The 19180-nt window shown below is 38.0% G+C and overlaps 1 long non-coding RNA gene across 1 annotated transcript in view; it reads left to right on the top strand.

Moving 5' to 3' along the window:
- The first annotated feature begins 728 nt into the window (after window positions 1-728).
- Window positions 729-19180, top strand: part of LOC119528554 — a 44643-nt gene continuing 26191 nt past the window's right edge. Inside the window, exons 1-2 of the long non-coding RNA XR_005215747.1 lie at window positions 729-922; window positions 1324-1420. This is a non-coding gene — a long non-coding RNA (uncharacterized LOC119528554). The remainder of the gene's footprint in view (window positions 923-1323; window positions 1421-19180) is intronic.

Here is a 19180-nt window from a genome sequence, read left to right on the forward strand (position 1 = left end):
TGATTAATGTATCCAGTGGAATTTTCATACTAGGTGTTCTCTCTTGCTTTCTTCTTTTTGTATTATCAACTCTGTTGGGCTACCTGCCTACCTAACTTCAGTTTGTTTTCACCCCTAGCTGGACATTGCTTCTTCAGTGGCTCTTATGGGTTGAATTATATACCCACAAAAGATATGTTGAAGTTCAAATCCCCAGTACCTCAAAAATGTGAACTTATTTAGAAATAAGGTTATTGCAAATAGAATTTGGCAAGCTAAATTGAGGTCATAATGGAGAAGGGTAGGCCCATAATCCAATATGGCTGGTGTCCTTATAAGAAGAAAGAGGAGACACAGGCAGACAGAGAGAGAGAGGGTAGCCATGTGAGTCTGGAGGCAGAGATTGAGTTATGCTGCAAGCCAAGGGATGCCAAGGATTGTCAGCTACCGCCAGAAGCCAGGAGAGAGCCAGGAGAACCGATTCTTCTCTACAGACTTCAGAGGGAGATTGGCCCTGCCAACACCTTGATTCCTGACTTCTGCCCTCCAGAACTGTAAGACAATAAATTTCTGTTGTTGAAAGCCATGCAGTTTGCAGTACTGTTATGGCAACTAACAAAGGAAACTAAGACAACCCACTTCCATTTTGGACCCGACAACTTATGGACAAGTTCTGACTTGTCCATAAGTTGGGATACTTTTACCCAACCATCAGCTAGCCTTTCCATTTGCCTGGGAGGTGGAATTGGACACCCTGGATGGAAAAAGTGCGAGCTGGGCTTGAGTGACAGAGAAGCTAGCTGGTTTGGGGACAGTGGGCTTCAGATTGTTAGGACTTGAACTTGAAAATTGTGGTGATCTTGAACATCCATTTCTCAATCACAGAAGCACAAAAAGGTTCTTGAAAGCAATGACAAAAAAGTTCAAGGATGAACAGAATTCTGTGAGTATGGAATTTTGCACTTCCTTAGAGAGTATCTGTGGGAAGCACAATTTATAATTGGATTGTCAAGCATGAATATATATTACTGAATGCTGAACTTTAGGTGTAACCAAATTCCATTGTTAACTGGAGAGGAAGTATTTTGTGAACCTTGGACTAGATTGACTTTTGAGTAACCTGGCACCTCACCTACATATTTATCTGCTGTTTTTCTCTTACATTGTAAAGTGATGCCTTACCCAACTGGTAGTTGTGCTATTTGCTCCTCTTCTTCAGGAGAGCATCGAGGGAAAGAAAAGGGTAGAGAAAAGTGGGAAATTACATCTATTTGGGAACTATAGGAGGGCTGGAGTTTTAATCCTTTATACCTCAATAATTATTTTTGAAATAAATTTTAGTAGGTTGAAACTATAAAGTTCAAGAGAAGTAGAGTGGGTTGTAGATGGAGGCTGAGGGATAAAGCATAGGACAATCGACAATTGTGCGATCTGCTCTGTGGTAAGCTCTTTGCATATTTGTTTATTCCTCATGACATCTCCATAAAGCTAGGATCAATTGTTCCCATTTAACAAGAAGAACCAGGCTCAGAGAGGATAATTCTTTGCCCAATGCCTTAAGTAGTGGCAGAGCTTGGATTAAAACCCTTATCTCTGAACCCAAACCAATTCTCTTTTCTTTAGGCCAGGGGTCAGCAACTTTTTCTCTAAAGGGCTTTAGTGAATATTTTAGGCTTCAGTTGAAAGTATTCAATGTACTCATGTAGTGCAAAAAGGGTCATAACCAATATGTAAACAAATGAATATTGTTGTGTTGCAGTAAGACTTTATTTACAAAAACAGGCGGGAGACAGGATTTGGTACACAGGCTGTAGTTTGCCAACCCCAATTTTAGGCATATAGCTCAAGTTAAAAAACAAAGCAAAAAAGAAAAGAGTTACAGGAAGGTAGAGTTGTGGGTGGAAATTCTGTTTTGAAAAGGGCATCACTGAATGTACATAGTTTTCCTCATACATTGAAGGGAATGCTATTTCATACATGTTGTTTTTTTGACTGTTTTAGTTGTATGACTCTGTCAGACCCTCAAAGGTAATTAAACCTTTCTTTAAACATATACATGCCTTGTTTTTCAAGTGTTGCATCTTAGTTAATTCCAAAAGGTTGGGTCGGGGAATTCCCCAGCACATGCACCTGCTATGATCATACTCAAGTTGGGTGGCTGGCTCCTTCTCTTCTTCTCGTTGATAAACACAACATCATGTTGTTGGAACAATCACAATATCATACAACCTGGCATAAAAAAATTACTTTTTAAGGTAAAACTATAATATTATTTTCTGTACTGACACATCACAAATGATACATCTCTAAAATAAATTTCTTTGCCATTTTTCTATTCATTTTTACATGCTACAGAGATAGAGACTGGGAGACCCCAAACATGAAGCCACCTGAATAATACTAAAAATTATTTTTTCCCAAAATCAATAAAAACACTTCAAAAAGATGAAAAGAACAACTTGTTAACTCTCACTAAATGTTACAGAAAGTCACCACTTGTTTTCTTCTTCTCATATGAAAACGATGGGACACCTGGTAGTTGGAAAATGGCTAATACAATAACTAAACCAAAGAGTGTAGCTGAGTAATACTAAAGACTTGAAACCAATTTGCAATAGGGTTCAGGTTCAGTGGCTTAATATTTTGGTTTAGGAATCCTTTTGCAGTGGTTCAGATTAGAGATGATGAAAGTAAAAATTGAGGCAATAACTACAAGGGTGGCAAGAAAGGGATTCACATAAAAATTTTGGAATATAGAATTGACAAAATGTGGTCTATTACTAAAGGTAATTGCTATTGATGATGATCTTGGTGGTAGGTAACATAAATTCACCTTTGAGTTAGAACAGAAATGGGGATTTGTTAGAAGGATTCTGAGGTAGCTCACATAATTGAAGAAAGGACTGATCAATCAAAACTAGGGAAGGCAGATATCAGAGCAGCTCTGAGGACCTCAACATTGAGCTTTCATACATCTTTTCTCTAAGGTGTTGCCAGTAGAGTTGGTGACTTCCCATTTGTGGTTGGTTGGTTGCATCCATGACCTCAACTGAAGGCCTCACTGTACCCACACTCTTTGCTCTGAATCCCCTCCCAGTCTGATTCTGAGCTTGGCCATGGAATAATAGCAAATGTGTTGTGAGCAGAAGCTTGACGAAGCACTTGCAGGTTTTCATTCCTCCACTTGCTCCTTGCCTTTGCTGTGAGAATATGCCCTGACTAGCCTACTGGATGATGAGGCACATGGAGCAGAGCTGAGTCATCACTATTGTAGGATCTGAGGCCTTAGATATGAACAAAACCCATTTAAGAATTTCCTATCAAACCTGCAGGTGACTACGGACACAAGAGTGAGCCCCACCAAATCCAGCTCAGGTCAGCAGAAATGTCCAGATGACCCATAGACACATCCAAAAAAAAAAAAAAAATGTTGTTTTAAGTTTTGTGGGAGTTTGTTACAGAGAAGTATCTAACTGATACACTATCCATGTCTCTCTTGATTGAAGTTTTAATTTATTGAATATGAGTCTTTTTAAAATTTAGCTTTGTTCATGTGTTATATCCCTGAATCATTTAGCTGTGACAAAGGGGCAGGTGGCATGGCTAAAAAGAGAAACACTGTGATCCCATCTGGTAATTTATTGTGTAAGGAAGAGAATGGATAAAGGTGGAGAGTCAGAAATTCCTGGAAACATTAGATTTGTAAATGTTCCAAAAAGTTCACCAAACTCCTGAGCAGAAAGACTTTTAGAGTTTCACTGATAGCGGTGGTAAATCAGCATTGGGGAAATTGCTTGTTCCTAACAGAAAAAAAGAAGATTGCTCCAAAACCATGAAGAATTTCATTGAATAGAGGACATAGAAATGATATGTTTTTCATCTCTGTGTCCCCAGTGCCTAGTAAAGTATGGCACCTAGAAAACCAATATTTTTTGGGGGGAGGGTGGAATTGGCAGAGCATCAAAAGAATTGTGCAGAATAAAATATCAACTGTGGAGACAGAAAAGAGAGGGATCAAATTCTCCTTAGCAGATAAACCAGTAGATGGTAATTCAATGCCTACATTTTACTAAATGTGATGGGGACTTTCCAAAGAATTAAAAATAAAAGTAGGGGCTTCCTGAAAAAAAAAGGAACATACCCTACAAATTTGCAGTTTAAGTAATATTTATAAATAAGCTGTTTTTGATAGTGTAGAGATAACCTATCAAAAATAGGCAAGTCTGACGTAGTAAACAATCTATGATAATTCCCTGATTTGTAAGATACTCCTTTATATTGAAGAACCAATTATTGTATCTTCCCCTTTGGAAATTCTTTAATTGCCTTTATAAGCCAATATAACCTATTAACCATTTTGAGACTCTTAGGTTTGAGATCTCCCTGCTTGAACAGTTTCTCTTTCAATAAAGTCACTGCACTGATTATTGATTATCATTGGTAACTCAGTTTCTTTTGACAGTTTCTGTCAGAAGTGGGATCCACAGAAGACCCTTGACCATCCTGTGGCTGGTGAGCCACTAAACGTTGGTACCCACAGGACCTTTTGCATCTGCTGCTCTCTTGCCACTCATGGAGGGTGAGGGATAAGTTTCTCCCAGATCTGAGTACCACTTTCTTTGTGTTGAGCTCTTGAGTTTTATTGTTAGACTTGGTTTTGGTTTGGCTTTGGTATTGTCCATACATGTCCTTGGTGAGTACTCCTGATCTGTGCATGTGGGGGGGTGGGGGGGTGGGGGTATGGAGGTTCCAGTATACCTTAGGACAACTGTTTTTCTGTTTGTGGGACCTGTATGTAATTTTCATTTTCAGAACATTTGATTGAACATGAACTCTTTTCTAAATCTAAAACATAAGATCTAAGATCTAAAATCTAAAATCTTAATCTCTTCCAGAAAATAGGCCTACTGCTTACATAATTTCTTACTAGGGGCCAAGTTCTTGTTTGCTTTTGAGTAAATGGGTAAATCCACCAGGGAAGACTTGAGTTTGTAGTGGCCACTTCAGGTAATTTTTGACATGAACAAAATTGTTCACTTGAGAGAGACCATAGAAAAGAAAGGATCCAAGAACCTCCAAACTGAACTGATTGCTCCCCTGGTTCCCCTATCCTTGCCCCTTCCACTGAGAGGGACTTTTTTCAGGTTTTTTTATTTTTTTTTTGAGGTCTCTGTCTGTTTCTCTTCTCATTTGAGATCTCATGTGAACATTGATTTTCCTCTTTTGTTGGGATATCAATTGCTGCTTTGGTGTCCTCTCCCAATGAGGGAAATACCTAATCTTTTGGTACTCTGCCTTTAAATGGACTTTGGAGACACCCAGATGGACAATTAATCCCTCCTTAGCCCCTTGCCCAAAATTTAGTCCACAAGCACACATTAGGCAAAAAAAAAAAAAAAAAAAAGCTATAAATCCTTTATTTGTATTATGGATGTTATGTATCTTATGGGTATGATATTTTCCTACCTTTAGATGGTGTTGGGTATAGAATTATGTACACCAGAGAAACACGTTCTTAATCTTAATCCATTCCTTAATTTTAATCATTGTAAGTAAGAGCTTTTGAAGATGTTATTTTTAGATAAGTTGTGGCCACCTGGATTAGTATGGGCTTTAATAAAGATTATTGGAGTCCTTTATAGACAGAATGAAAGTCAAACATAGAGAGAGAAAGTCACAGGAAAAAACTGGTAGTCAACAGAATCTGAAGGAGAAAGGAGAAGATATCAGCATGTACATTATCATATGCCAGAAAAGCCAAGAACCAAGGATTGCCACCTGTCAGCCCCAAAATGCCGCAGTCTTTGGGGAGAAAGTATCGTTCTGCTGAAGGCTCAATTTTGGACTCCTTCTAGCTTCAAAACTGTGAGCCAATAAATTCCCACTGTTTAAGCCAATCCATTGTCTGGCGTTTTTTAGAAGTAGAGAAACAGAGACAGATGGTATTGCCAAATTAACTTAAAATTCCTGAAAAGAGCTCTGTTCAAATTGGCTTGTAGGTAAATAGGCACTTAAATACTCCTAAAATCTCAGAAGTAAAAGAAATCAAAATTGAACACCTCAAATGTTCCTGAAAGCTAACTCAAATGTCTTAGATATTAAGATACACATAATTTGGGTAAATCTTCAGCAAATGAGGCTATAATGTTGGTCTAATAGAATAGCCATGCCTTTTGAATTATCAGTGTTAGGTATAACACAAGCACATTGTTTTATTCTACTGGGGTATGTTTTTCCTAAAATTATGCAGGTTTACTGATCAAATACATTAGCATTACATCTACTAAATGTTCAAGATTAATGTGTGGATCTAAAAGTGCAAATGTGAACTACTTTACAAAAGTTACTGCAGTGTTCAAAATTAATCATTAAAATTACTGTTTATTCTTTTTATCAATTTTATTACCACCTTAATGAGGGTATTCTTGAAGTTTTGTTGGGGACCACCTGGTAATCCACAATTGGAGAACCAGGTGGTCTGTGGGCTGTGGTATTCATGCATATTTATTATAAGATAATATCTATGGGTTTGTTTCTGGTATTACTAACTCATTTGTTCGTGATATTTAATAAAAGCAGGTGCTGTCTCATCTGCATCTTGGCAGAGGCAGTACCAGCCTTTCCATTTTCTAGGGTGTGGTTTTCATTTAGAGCAGCCCCAAGTGGGAATGTGGGTGGTTGGTGGTTCGTGGGCATCTTCCATCTTGTCAAAGTGGTCTGCAGTCTACTGGACCTTGAGAGCCTTGATTCCCATGAGTGCATTGACTCTTGAACTGAAAGTGTTCACAGAATATCTATTGCTTCATAATAGATTGAATTCTCTCTCCATTAGAGAGATTTAAATAGTGCTTGAGGTGTCTGAGAAAGGGCAGGAGGTAACCTCCACCAGAACATGCTAGCTACAAGTGTGGATGAAGAAAAATATTTCCTTGAAGAAAGAAATCATAGCAATGAGAGGAGGAGGGTGAGGCAGCAGCTGCTATTATATACCTGATACAAAATTCCTAAGATAAGCCTAAATGAATTTTTACAAGGCTTGAATGTTTGCTCAGTTCATTTAAAATCTATGGATTTCCATTCTCTCCAATCCTATTCAATCCAATCACTGTTTCCTGAGACTATGGTATCAGTAAGTTGGGGATAGGTGCTAACTCAGAGATGAATAAGATATAAATTCTGGCCTTATATAGAAAGTCTGGCTAGTGGTGAAAACACACACACACACACACACACACACACACACACGTTAGGGGTTAGGAGCTAGGGTTTTGGAATCAGGCAGACTTGGGTTAGAATCCTGAAGTAATGTCTTGACTTTGCTAAGCCTCAGTTTCCTTGGTTAAAAGTGTGCAAGAAAAATGTGTATCTCATAGAGTTCATCAGGTATTTACTCATTTATTCAACAAATATTAATGAAGCCCCTGTTTGAGTCAGGGGGTGTGGAAACCTTCAAGGAGTCTACAGACTTATAGGGGAGACAGATAGTAAACAAATAAGCATAAAACAATGATTTAATAATGATTTTGAAAAGTTCTGGCCAGACCAATTCAGGGTATGTGGGCTATGAGGTAATGGGGGAGTAAAGTATAAGATATGTGGTGTTTAAAGGTCTTAACTTAGGCAGGACAGGAAGGGGCTGCTTCCCTTTAAGCAGAAATAGGAAGGATGCTTGTGGCCTAGCAAGGGACACACATGTGCATGAATGCATGCACATAGCACTTGTGTTGGGGTTGGGAAAGCAGAATGTTTCAGCCAGAGGGACTGATAAAAGAAAGGACATTTTGGTGGGAAGGAGGATTTCACATCAGTGAGAGAAGACAAGTATGGCAGGAGTGGGTTGATTGGGTTGAAGAGGCCAAGTATATAGAAATCATATTAAGGAATTTGAACTCACTGTTGTAGGGATTTAAATAGGGGTAGTGTCTGGGATTAGATGTTCTACAGTGTGAGTGGTGGTTAGGAAGAAGGCAAGAATAGGTGTGGAGAGGCCAGCTGCAAGCCTTTTGGAAGACAAGTGCTATTGGCCTCCTAGCTGGTAGAAGTAGAGATGGAGAAAAAGAGCTTCTAGATATGCTCTTTGAGGTCACCAATGTCAAGGTCACTAATGTTCTCCATGGTGCCAGATTCATTGGTTAATTCTCTGTCCTAATCTTACTCTATATTTGACATCAATTGATTGTGTACTTACTGATTTTCTTCCCTTCATTTCTGGGATGCCATGCTCTGTTGGATTCTCCCTGCCTCCGCATGCACTGGGCACTTCTTAGTCTATTTTGCTACATCTCTCTAAGCTTTAAAACTTATAAATTATTTTCTCTTTTTAGTCACTCCCTTTCCAAATTATTATTTCCTGCTGTGCTGGTTTGGATATATTATGTCCCCCCCAAAGCCATATTTTAATCCAATCTTGTGGGATATTTGGATTAGGTTGTTTCCATGGAGATGTGACTCACCCAACTGTAGGTAATATTTTAATTAGATTATTTCCATGGAGATGTGGCCCCACCCATTCAGCATGGGTCTTGATTAGTTTACTGGAGTCCTTTAAAAAGAGCCAACATGGGCCCAGATGCTTGCTGACACTTTGAGATGCTAGGCCAGAATTTGCTCCAGAGAAGCTAAGAGAGGACAAAACACTTCAAGAGCAGCTGAGAGAGAACTTTGGAGAGATGCTTGGGAGCTGACAGAAATGCTCAGAGATGCTTGGAGTTGTGGACAGTTTGGAGATGCTAAGCTAAGGATGCACAGGAGCTGCAAGAGGAGCTGAAACACAACCTAGGACCAGCAGATGCCAGCCATGTGCCTTCCCAGTTGAGACAGGTATTCTGGACACCATTGGCCTTTTTTCAGTGAAGGTATCCTCTTGTTGATGCCTTAGTGTGGACACTTTTATGGCTGTAGAACTGTAAATTTGTAGCCAAAAAACCCCCTTCATAAAAGCCAATCCAATGCAAATAAATAAAGTCAGAAATGGGAAAGGGGGCATAACTACTGACCCCACAGAAATAAAGGAGATAATGAGAGGATACTATGAGCAACTATACACTAATAAATTAGACAACTTAGATGAAACGGATGACTTCCTAGAATAGCATGAACAACAAACATGGATTCAAGAAGAAATAGATGACCTCAACATACAAATCATGAGTAAAGAGATTGAGTCAGTCATCAAAAAGCTCCCAAAAAAGAAAAGCCCATGATGATATGGCTTCACATGTGAATTCTACCAAACATTCAAGAAAGAATTAGTACAAAACCTGCTCAAACTCTTCAAAAAAACTGAAGAGGAGGGACAGCTACCTAACTCATTTTATGAAGCCAACATCACCCGAATACCAAAGAAAGACAAAGATACTACAAAAAAGAAAAAAAAAAAAAAAAGAAAAAGAAAATTATAGACCATTCTCTTTAATGTATATAGACGCAAAAGTCCTCAACAAAATACTCACAAATCAAATCCAGCATCACATTAAAAGGGATATACACCATGATTAAGTGGGATTTATTCCAGGGATGCAAGGCTGGTTCAACATAAGAAAATCAATTAATAATAATACACTACATCAGTAAGTCAAAGTTGAAGAACCACATGATCATCTCAATGCAAAAAAGGCATTTGACAAAATTCAACATCCTTTCTTAATGAAAACACTTCAAAGGATAGGAATAGAAGGAAACTTTCTCAATATGATAAAGGCAACTTATAAAAAAACCCACAGCTAACATCATACTCAATGGGGAAAGACTGAAAGCTTTCCTTTTAAGATCAGGAACAAGACAGGGATGCCCACTGTCACCATTGCTATTCAACATTGTGCTGGAAGTTCTAGCTAGAGCAATTAGGCAAGAAAAAGAAATAAAAGGCATCCAAATTGGAGAAGAAGTTTGCAGATGACATGATCCTCTAAGTAGAAAATCCAGAAAAATCTACAACAAAGTTACTAGAGCTAGTCAGTGAATACAGCAAAGTGGCAGGCTACAAGATAAACAGGCAAAGATCAGTAGTTTTCCTATACACAAGTAATGAGCAACAGAAGGAAATCAAGAAAAAATTCCATTTATAATAGCAACAAAAAAGAATCAAGTATTTAGGAATAAACTTAACCAAGAACACAAAAGACATATATAGAGAAAACTACAAGAAACTGCTAAAAGAAATAGAACAGGACCTTAAAAAATGGAAGAAATACCGTGTTCATGGATTGGAAGACTAAATGTTGTTAAGATGTCATTTCTACCTAAATTGATGTATACATTCAATGAAATACCAATTAAAATCCCATAAACTTACTTTGCAGAAATAGGAAAACCAATAACCAAATTTATTTGGAAAGGCAAGGTGCCCCAAATAGCCAAAAATATCTTGAGAAAGAGGAAGGAAATGGGCGGTCTCTCATTACCTGACTTTGAAGCATACTACAAACAACAGTGGTCAAAACAACATGGTACTGGAATAAAGATAGATATACTGACCAATGGAATCAAATTGAGTGTTCAGAAATAGACCCTTTCATCTATGGACAATTGATCTTTGATAAGGCAGTCAAGCCAAAACAACTGTGACAGAGCAGCCTCTTTAATAAATTGTTTGGAGAACTAGATATCCATATCCAAAAGAATGAAGGAGGGCTCCTATCTCATACCTTATACAAAAATTAACTCATAATGGCTTAAGGATCTAAAAATTAGCACTAAGACTATGAGACTTTTAGAAGAAAATGTAGGGAAATATCTTAAGGATCTAGTGGTAGGAGGTAAGGTTTCCGAGACCTTACGCCCAAAGCATGAACAATCAAAGAAGAAATAGATAAATGGGATCTCCTCAAAATTAAACACTTTTGTACATCAAAGTACTTTGTCAGAACAGTAAAAAGGCAACCTACATAATGAGAGACAATATTTGGAAACCACTATCAGATAAGGGTTTAATATCCAGAATATATAATGAGATCCTACAACTCAACAACAAAAAGACAAACAACCCAATTTTAAAATAGGCAAAAGACATGGATAGACACTTTTCAGAAGAGGAAATACAAATGGCTCAAAAACATATGAAAAGATGCTCAATTTCACTGGCTATCAGGGAAATGCAAATCAAAACCACAATGAGATATCATCTCACACCTACCAGAATGGCCATTATCCAAAAAACAAAATTACAAGTGCTGTAGAGGATGTGGAGAAAGAGGCACACTTATTCACTGTTGGTGGGAATGTAGAATGATGCATCTACTCTGGAAGGCAGTGTGGAGGTTCCTCAAGAAGCTAAGTATAGATTTGCCATATGACTCAGCTATTCTATTGCTTTGTATATACTCAAAGGAACTGAAAGTTAAGACACAAACGGTTATTTGTAAACCGACGTTGATTGTGGCATTATTCAGGATTGCCAAGAGATGGAAACAGCTCAAATGTCCATAACGGATGACGGGATAAACAAACTGTGGTATATACACATTATGGAATATTATGCAGCTGTAAGACAGAACAAAGACAGAGAACATATAATAATGTAGATGAGCTTTGAGGGCATTATGTTGAGTGAAGTTAGCCAGAAACAAAAGGACAAATACCATATGGTCTCACTAATATGAACTACCATTAATGAGCAAACTCTGAGAGTTAAAACTGATAACAGGCTACCAGGAGCTAGAAAGAGGGTAGAGATCAGGCACTTGATGCTGAAGGATTATAGAATGTTTGACAGGACTGACTGTGTAGATACAGAAATGGGGAGTGCAGTGCTGTGTGATGGTAGCACAGTATTACAGATGCACTGACCAAAGATTTCTGTGAATAAAGTTGAAAGAAGAGAGCTGGGGGCATGTATGATACCAGAGGGAAGGATGGACGATAAAGCCTGGAACTGTATAACTTAGTGAAACCTAGAGTGGTCAATGATGGTGACTAAATATACAAATGTAAAAGTATTTTTACATGTGGGAGAACAAATGAATGCTAACTTTGCAAGATGTTGAACAAGGGATGGTATTGGTGGAAAATACAATCAATGCAACTGGAGTCTGGGGTTAACAGTAACACTGGAATTAAATGTAACAAAGGCAATATACCCAAGCTAAATGTCTGAGACAGAGAGCTGTAATGGAGGGGTATGGGATTCTTGGTAGTGGTGTTGTTGACTGACCTTATTGCTGTATTTTATTTTATTTTTACTTTTCCTTTTATCCTTTTTGTTATTCTTTTTTTTTTTCAATTCTGTTTTTGAGTAATGAATTTGTGTAAGTGCTAATTGTGACGAATACACAACTATATGATGATACCGTAAACAATTGTACAATGTGGAGGATTGTGTGGTATTTGAATATATCCCTATAAAATTGCAGGGAATAAATAAACAGAGGAACACAAGTGCTAGAGAGAACTTGGAGAGAGAGATGCATGTATTCACTGTTGGTGGGGAAGTAGAATGGTGTACCCTATCTGGAGGACAGTGTGGTGGTTCCACAAGAAGCTAGGTATGTGGGTATTTCAAGGTCCTGAAACCTCAGTATGGGGTATACACTTGGAGGATCAGAGAGCAGGGACATAAATGGACATTTATGCACCGTTATATATGACATCAGTATTCACTATTTGCAATGGATGGAGGTGGCCTAAGAGTACATTGACCGATGAACAGAATGGTGAACTGTGGTGCATGCATACAATAGAATACTGAGGAGCTACAAGAAGGAATGAAGCTGTGAGACACACAATGAGGTGAATGGATCTTGAGTACAGCATTTTGAGTGAAGCATGGGAGGAACAAGAGGACAAACGTTATAATGCCTCACTAATATGGACTAACTATCATGTGTAAACTCTAAGAACTGAATCTTAGGGCCCAGTTTATCGGGGAACATGTATTCAGTGGTCCCTAGACTGTAAGCTCTTACAGCAGTCACATCTATTCCTGAGTTGTAATGGTTATCTCTAAATCCTGAGATGCTAAGCTCCTTGTGTATAACCTGGTCAATCTCTGGAACTTTGAGTATCTGTGTGACACCTGAGACTCGGAGCTAGAGCTTGGCAGCTATGAATGTCAGTATTACCCCATATGGAAACGGTTGAAAGAGCTGAAAAAGAATTCAGACTTCCATTAGAAATATGAATGAAGAGGATCTGGTTAGGACTAAGGCAAATCAGCCCCAAGGATAAAGGATGATATTGACTGGGTATTTATTTATTTATTTATGTTTATTGAGATTGTTCACATACCATACAACTATCCAAAGATCCAAAGTATACAATCAATTGCCCATGTTACCATCATACAGCTGTGCATCCATCACCACAATTAAATTTTTTTCAATTTTTAGAACACTTTCATTACTTCAGAAAAGAAATAAATAAAAAAATGGAAACCCAAATCCTCCCGTATCCCTAACCACCCACCTCCCGTCCATTATTGAGTCATAGTTTTGGTACGGTATATTTTTTACTGTTGATGGAATAATGTTAAAATACTCCAAACTGTAGTATATAGCTTGCAATAGGTATATATATTTTTTTCTATATGCCTCTCTATTATTAACTTCTAGTTATAGTGTCATAAATTTGTTCCAGTTCATGAGAAAGATTTCTAATACTTGTATAGTTAATCACAGACATTGTCCACCACGAGATTCACTGTTTTATACATTCCCATCCTTTAACCTCCAACTTTCCTTCTGGTGACATATGTGACTCTGAGCTTCCTCTTTCCACCACCTTCACACACCTTTCAGCACTGTTAGTTATTCTCACAACATGCTACCGTCATCCCTGCCCATTTCCAAATGTTTAAGTTCACTGTAGTTGAACATTCTGCTCATAATAAGCAAACACTTCCCCTTCTTTAGTCTCATTTTATATCCTAGTAACTTATATTTCATGTCTATGAGTTTACATATTATAATAAGTTCATATCAGTGAGATCCTGCAACATTCACCTTTATGTGTCTGTCTTGTTTCACTCAATATAGTGCCCTCAAGGTTTCTTCATCAACCCCTTTTTTTTAAGATGGTTTTGTTCACACACCATACATTCCATCCTAAGTGAACAATCATTGGTACCCTGTATAGTCACATATTTATGTATTCAGCACCATTGTCACTATCTATATAAGGACATCTCCATTTCTTCCCCAAAGAGGAGGAAGAGTCAAAGAAGGCAGAGAGACAAAAGAAAAAGAAAAGAGAACGAGAGAGAGAAATAAAACAACTACAAAAAAAACCATGACAGCTAGAAAGCAACAAAGGGACAGATAGCATTAACCTAAAGTAGAATAAAAAGTCAGACAACATCACCAGTGCCAGGAGTCCCATATCCTTCCCCTATCCACCCCCCCCATATGTATTTAGCTTTGGTATATCACCTTTGTTATATTAAAGGAAGCATAATACAATGTTTCCATTAATTATAGTCTCTAATTTGCATTGATTGTACTTCCCCCCAATCCCACCCTATTTTTAACACCTTGCAATGTTGACATTCATTTGTTCTACCACATGTAAAAACATATTTACCTTTTATTACAATTGTTGAGCACCCTAGGTTTCCCTGAGTTACACAGTCCCAGTCTTTATCCTTTGTCTTTTCTTCTGGTGTCCCACATGGTCCTAACCTTCCTCTTTCAACCATGCTCACAGCCATCTTTGTTCAGTGTACTTACATTGCTGTGCTACTATTTCCCAAAACTGTGTTCCAAACCTCTCACTCCTGTCTTTTTCTTTCTGTCTGCAGTGCTTCCTTTGGTGTTTCCTGTAGAGCAGGTATTTTGTTTACAAACTCTGTCATTGTCTGTTTGTCTGAGAATATTTTAAGCACTCCCTCATATTTGAAGGACAGTTTTGCAGGATATAGGATTCTTGGTTGGTGGTTTTTCTCTTTCAGTATCTTAAATGTGTCATCCCAGTTCCTTCTTGCCTCCATGGTATCTACTGAGAAATCCATGCATAGTCTTATCAAGCTTCCTTTGTATGTGATGGATCACTTTTCTCTTGCTGCTTTCAGGATTCTCTCTTTATCTTGATGATTGATAATCTGATTATTAAGTGTCTTGGCATGGGCCTATTCAGATTTATTCTGTTTGGGGTACACTGTGCTTCTTGGATCCATAATTTTATGTTTTTCATAAGAGATGGGAAATTTTCATTGATCATTTCCTCTATTATTGCTTCTGCCCCTTTTCCCTTCTCTTCTCCTTCTGGGACACCCATAACATGCAGATTCCTGACTTTTATTTTGTCCTTAAGTTCCTGGAGACATTGCTCATATTTTTCCATTCTTTTCTCTATTTGTTCTTTTGTGTGTAGGCATTCAGTTGCCTTGTTCTCCAGTTCCTGAGTGTTTTCTTCTGCCTCTTGAGATCCGCTGTTGTATGTTTCCATTGTATCTTTCATCTCTTGTGTTGTGCCTTTCATTTCCATAGATTCTGTCAGTTGGTTTTTTGAACTTTCAATTCCTACCTTATGTACACCTAGTGTTTTCATTATATGATCCATCTCTTTTGCCATATCCTCCCCAAACTTTTTGAGTTGACTTAGTATTAGTTGTTTAAGTTCCTGTGTCTCAGTTGAAGTATAAGTTTGTTCCTTTGACTGGGCCATAACTTCGTTTTTCTTAGTGTAGGTTGTAGTTTTCTGTTGTCTAGGTATGGTTTCCTTGGTTACCCCAATCAGGTTTTCCCAAACCAAAACGGGCTCTGGTCCCAGAAGAAAGAATTATTCAGTATCCAGTTTCCCTGAGGTTGTGTCTTAGAAAATTGGTACACCCTGTGAGGCCTCAGGTCACTGTGCTTTTCTGTCCAGCAGGTGACACTTCTCGGCCTGTAACTCCAGACTGGTATAAGGAGGTGTGGCCCATGGCTGTTTTCCCTCAGGCTCTGGGGTCTGGATCTGAATGGAAGGTGGGTAGTAGAGTTGGGCCACACCCCTTTCCTTTTAAAGAAGATAGGCCCCCTAGGGAGAGGTCATTAGCATTTCAATGGTCTCTCTCTGCCTGTGCTATCTCCACCCTTGTCTGGGTTAGAGGACTGGAACTGAAAATGGTTGAGGCTTTCTCCACTGAGCCAAAACAGGGACAGAAAGCCCCCTTTGGGGCCAGTCTGTGACCACCATCCAGCTCTCCAAGGTCAGTCTCCACCCAAAGCCTCTGTCTGCTTGTTGGGAATTCATATCGAGCAGTCCACACTTGTTAATTAAAACCCCAGTTGGAGCTCAGCTGTCCTATATTAGCTGGCTCGGAGAGAGCTGCTCTCTGGCTTCCTGAAGCTTTGCAGCTTGGGCCATGGGTGGAGGGGGCTCCCAGCTTGGATCCACTGTTTTTATGTACAGATTTTATGCTGCGATCTTGGGCATTCCTCCCAATTCAGGTTGGTCTGTGATGAGTAGACGGTCATGTTTGTCCTCCTGCAGTTATTCCGGATTATTTACTAGCTGTTCCTGGTTGCTTATTAGTTGTTCCAGGGGGACTAACTAGCTTCCACTTCTCTCTATGCCACCGTCTTAGACATTTGATATGTTTTAATCCATTACCTTAATAAGTATTTTTATTTTTTATGCTCAAACTTGTTCCATGTTTATCTAGTGGGAACCCCTTCCTGTTGGTTCCTGTATCCTTTTGACATAATCATTTTGGTTTCCTTGCTTCTGGTGTCAAAAGATGTTCTAGGCTCCCCTTACACATTTCCTGCTTCAGATTTGGAATCAGTCATTTCTCTAAGGGGTGGAATTGCTAAGTCATATGGTAATTCTATGTTTAACTTTCTGAGGAAACACCATACTTTTCCAAAGCAGCCACACCATTTTACATTTCCATCAGCCCGATGTTTGAGGATTCCAATTTCTCCACATCCTTGCCAGTACTTATTTTCTGTTCTTCTTTTCTTTTTTTTTTTTTCAGTAGTAGCCATTCTAGTGGGAGTAAAGTGGTATCTCATCATGTTTTTGATTTGTATTTCCCTAACAGTTGTTGATGTTAAGCATCTTTTCTTATATTTATTGGCCATTTCTCTTTGGAGAAATTTCTATTCAAGTCCTTTGCCCAATTTGTAACTGGATTTTTTTTTTTTTTTTTTTTTTTTGTTGTTATAGAGTTGTAGGAGTTCTTTATATATTCTGGATATTAAACCCTTATTAAATATTATTATTTGCAACTATTTTTTCCAATTCTGTAGGTTTTTTCACTTTCTTGATAATGTCCTTTTATGCACAAAATTTTCAATTTTGATGAAATCCAATCTATTTTTTCTTTTGTTACTTGTGCTTTTAATGTCATATCTAAGAATCCATAGCCAAATACAAGGTCCTGAAGATATCCCCCTTAGAAGATATTTTCTTCTAAGAGTTTTGTGGTTTTAACTTATATTTAAATTGTTGATCCACTTTCAGTTAACTTTTGTATATGGTATGAGATAGGCATCCAATTTCATTATTTTGCATATGGCTTTCCAGTTTTCCTGGCATTATTTGTTGAAGAGACTATTCTTTCCCCTTTGATAATTTGACACCTTTGTCAAAAATCTATTGGCCATAGACATAAGGGTTTATTTGTGGATTCTCAAATTTTATTCTGTGGGTCTATATGTCTATTCTTCTACAGGTACCACACTGTTTTGTTTACTGTAGCTTTGTAGTAAGTTTTGAAACTGGGAAGTTTGAGTCCTCTAGCTTTGCTCTTCTTTTTCAAGACTGTTTTAGCTATTTGGGGCCCTTTGCAATTCCATAGGAACTTTGAGGATTGGCTTTTGCATTTCTACAAAAAAGCTGCTGGAATTTTGATAGGTGTTACACTGAATCTTTAGATTGCTTTATGTAGTATTGACATCTTAATACTAAGTCTCCCATGGATTAATGTATTTTTGAATTATGTGAAATATCTATATGGTCCCAAATTCAAAACTATACAACAAAAAATAATTATCTGCTTCCTCCCTCCTCTACCATTTGACATTTCCTATTTATATGTCCATTGTTCTTCTAATAAAAAGCACACATATTTTTATATCTATATATTTACCTACCTACCTATTTAAAGGTAGCATTCTACAAACTCTTCTGCACCATACCTTTTTCACTTTATAATAAATCATGAAGATCATTTCATAGCAGTATATAGAGAGCTTCCTCATTTCTTTTCAGCTTCATGGTACTTCATTGTGTGGCTTATTAACAGAAAGATATTTGGGTAGTTTCTAGTCTTTAACTAAAACATATTTACTATTACTTTTACAAATAGCCCTGTGAAGTATACCAAATTGCATATTTCTGCCGGATAATCTTTGGTTAGATTTCTAGAAGTTGGATTGCTAGGGCAGAGGGTGAATGCATATATTTTGATAGCTATAAGGGAATGGGTTTTACCTGGCCTTTCCATCTCCCTCCTCTCTCAGTGCCCAGAGTAATGCCTATCAGATAACACATGCTCAATTTATATTTGTTGAATGAATGAGTGAAGTGTACACCAGAATTTGGCTCTCTATGTGCACTTTACCCATTACCAAATGAGCAGATTAACTTTGTGTACTGTGGTTGTGTTATAAATCCAAATCTAAACTTAAATGGCTAGTTATCAAGATAAATCATATTCTCTCACTAATAAAATACAATCTGATTTTATAAGACTTAAAGCCCTTCTCTTCATAATGTTGAAAAAGCTTTAACCTCCGTAGTAGGTGGAGTCTTTCTTGTTCTTGGAATATCCTGTATTTCATAGCCTACGTCTTTGACATTTGCGGCTTCTACAATTCTTTTCTCTCAAATAGTTTGTCCTCTCCCATTCTTGTGCTCCGAGATATAATAGTATTTGTTCCCGAATTGGTCCATGTCCACGTGCTTCTTCACTTCCTTTGGCAGCACTCTCTATAAGCCATGGAACAAACTTGGAGACCAACCCATGCCATCCAGCCTTCTCCCAGCGTGAGCAGCATCAGGACCTGTGGGTGCAAACAGAAGAGCACCCCAACTCTTGACTGGGTTTTAAAACTACAACTTCTGTGTGAGACCAAGGGAGAAGATGTTTATTTGGTGCAGGATCTATATTTTCTGTAGCACACTAGATAATTTAACTTGTATGATAAGTTTGTTTGAACACCATAGATGCATGGAGCTTTGAATGGGAAGTGAGATTTGGTGAGTTTGTACAGGCTGGGGTGAAATCCCGATACAACCCAGAGTGATATGTGCAGAGAGTAAAAGTGTATTTGTGGGGCAC

Source organism: Choloepus didactylus, chromosome 3 (assembly GCF_015220235.1).
Source record: "Choloepus didactylus isolate mChoDid1 chromosome 3, mChoDid1.pri, whole genome shotgun sequence".
Lineage (NCBI taxonomy): Eukaryota > Metazoa > Chordata > Mammalia > Pilosa > Megalonychidae > Choloepus > Choloepus didactylus.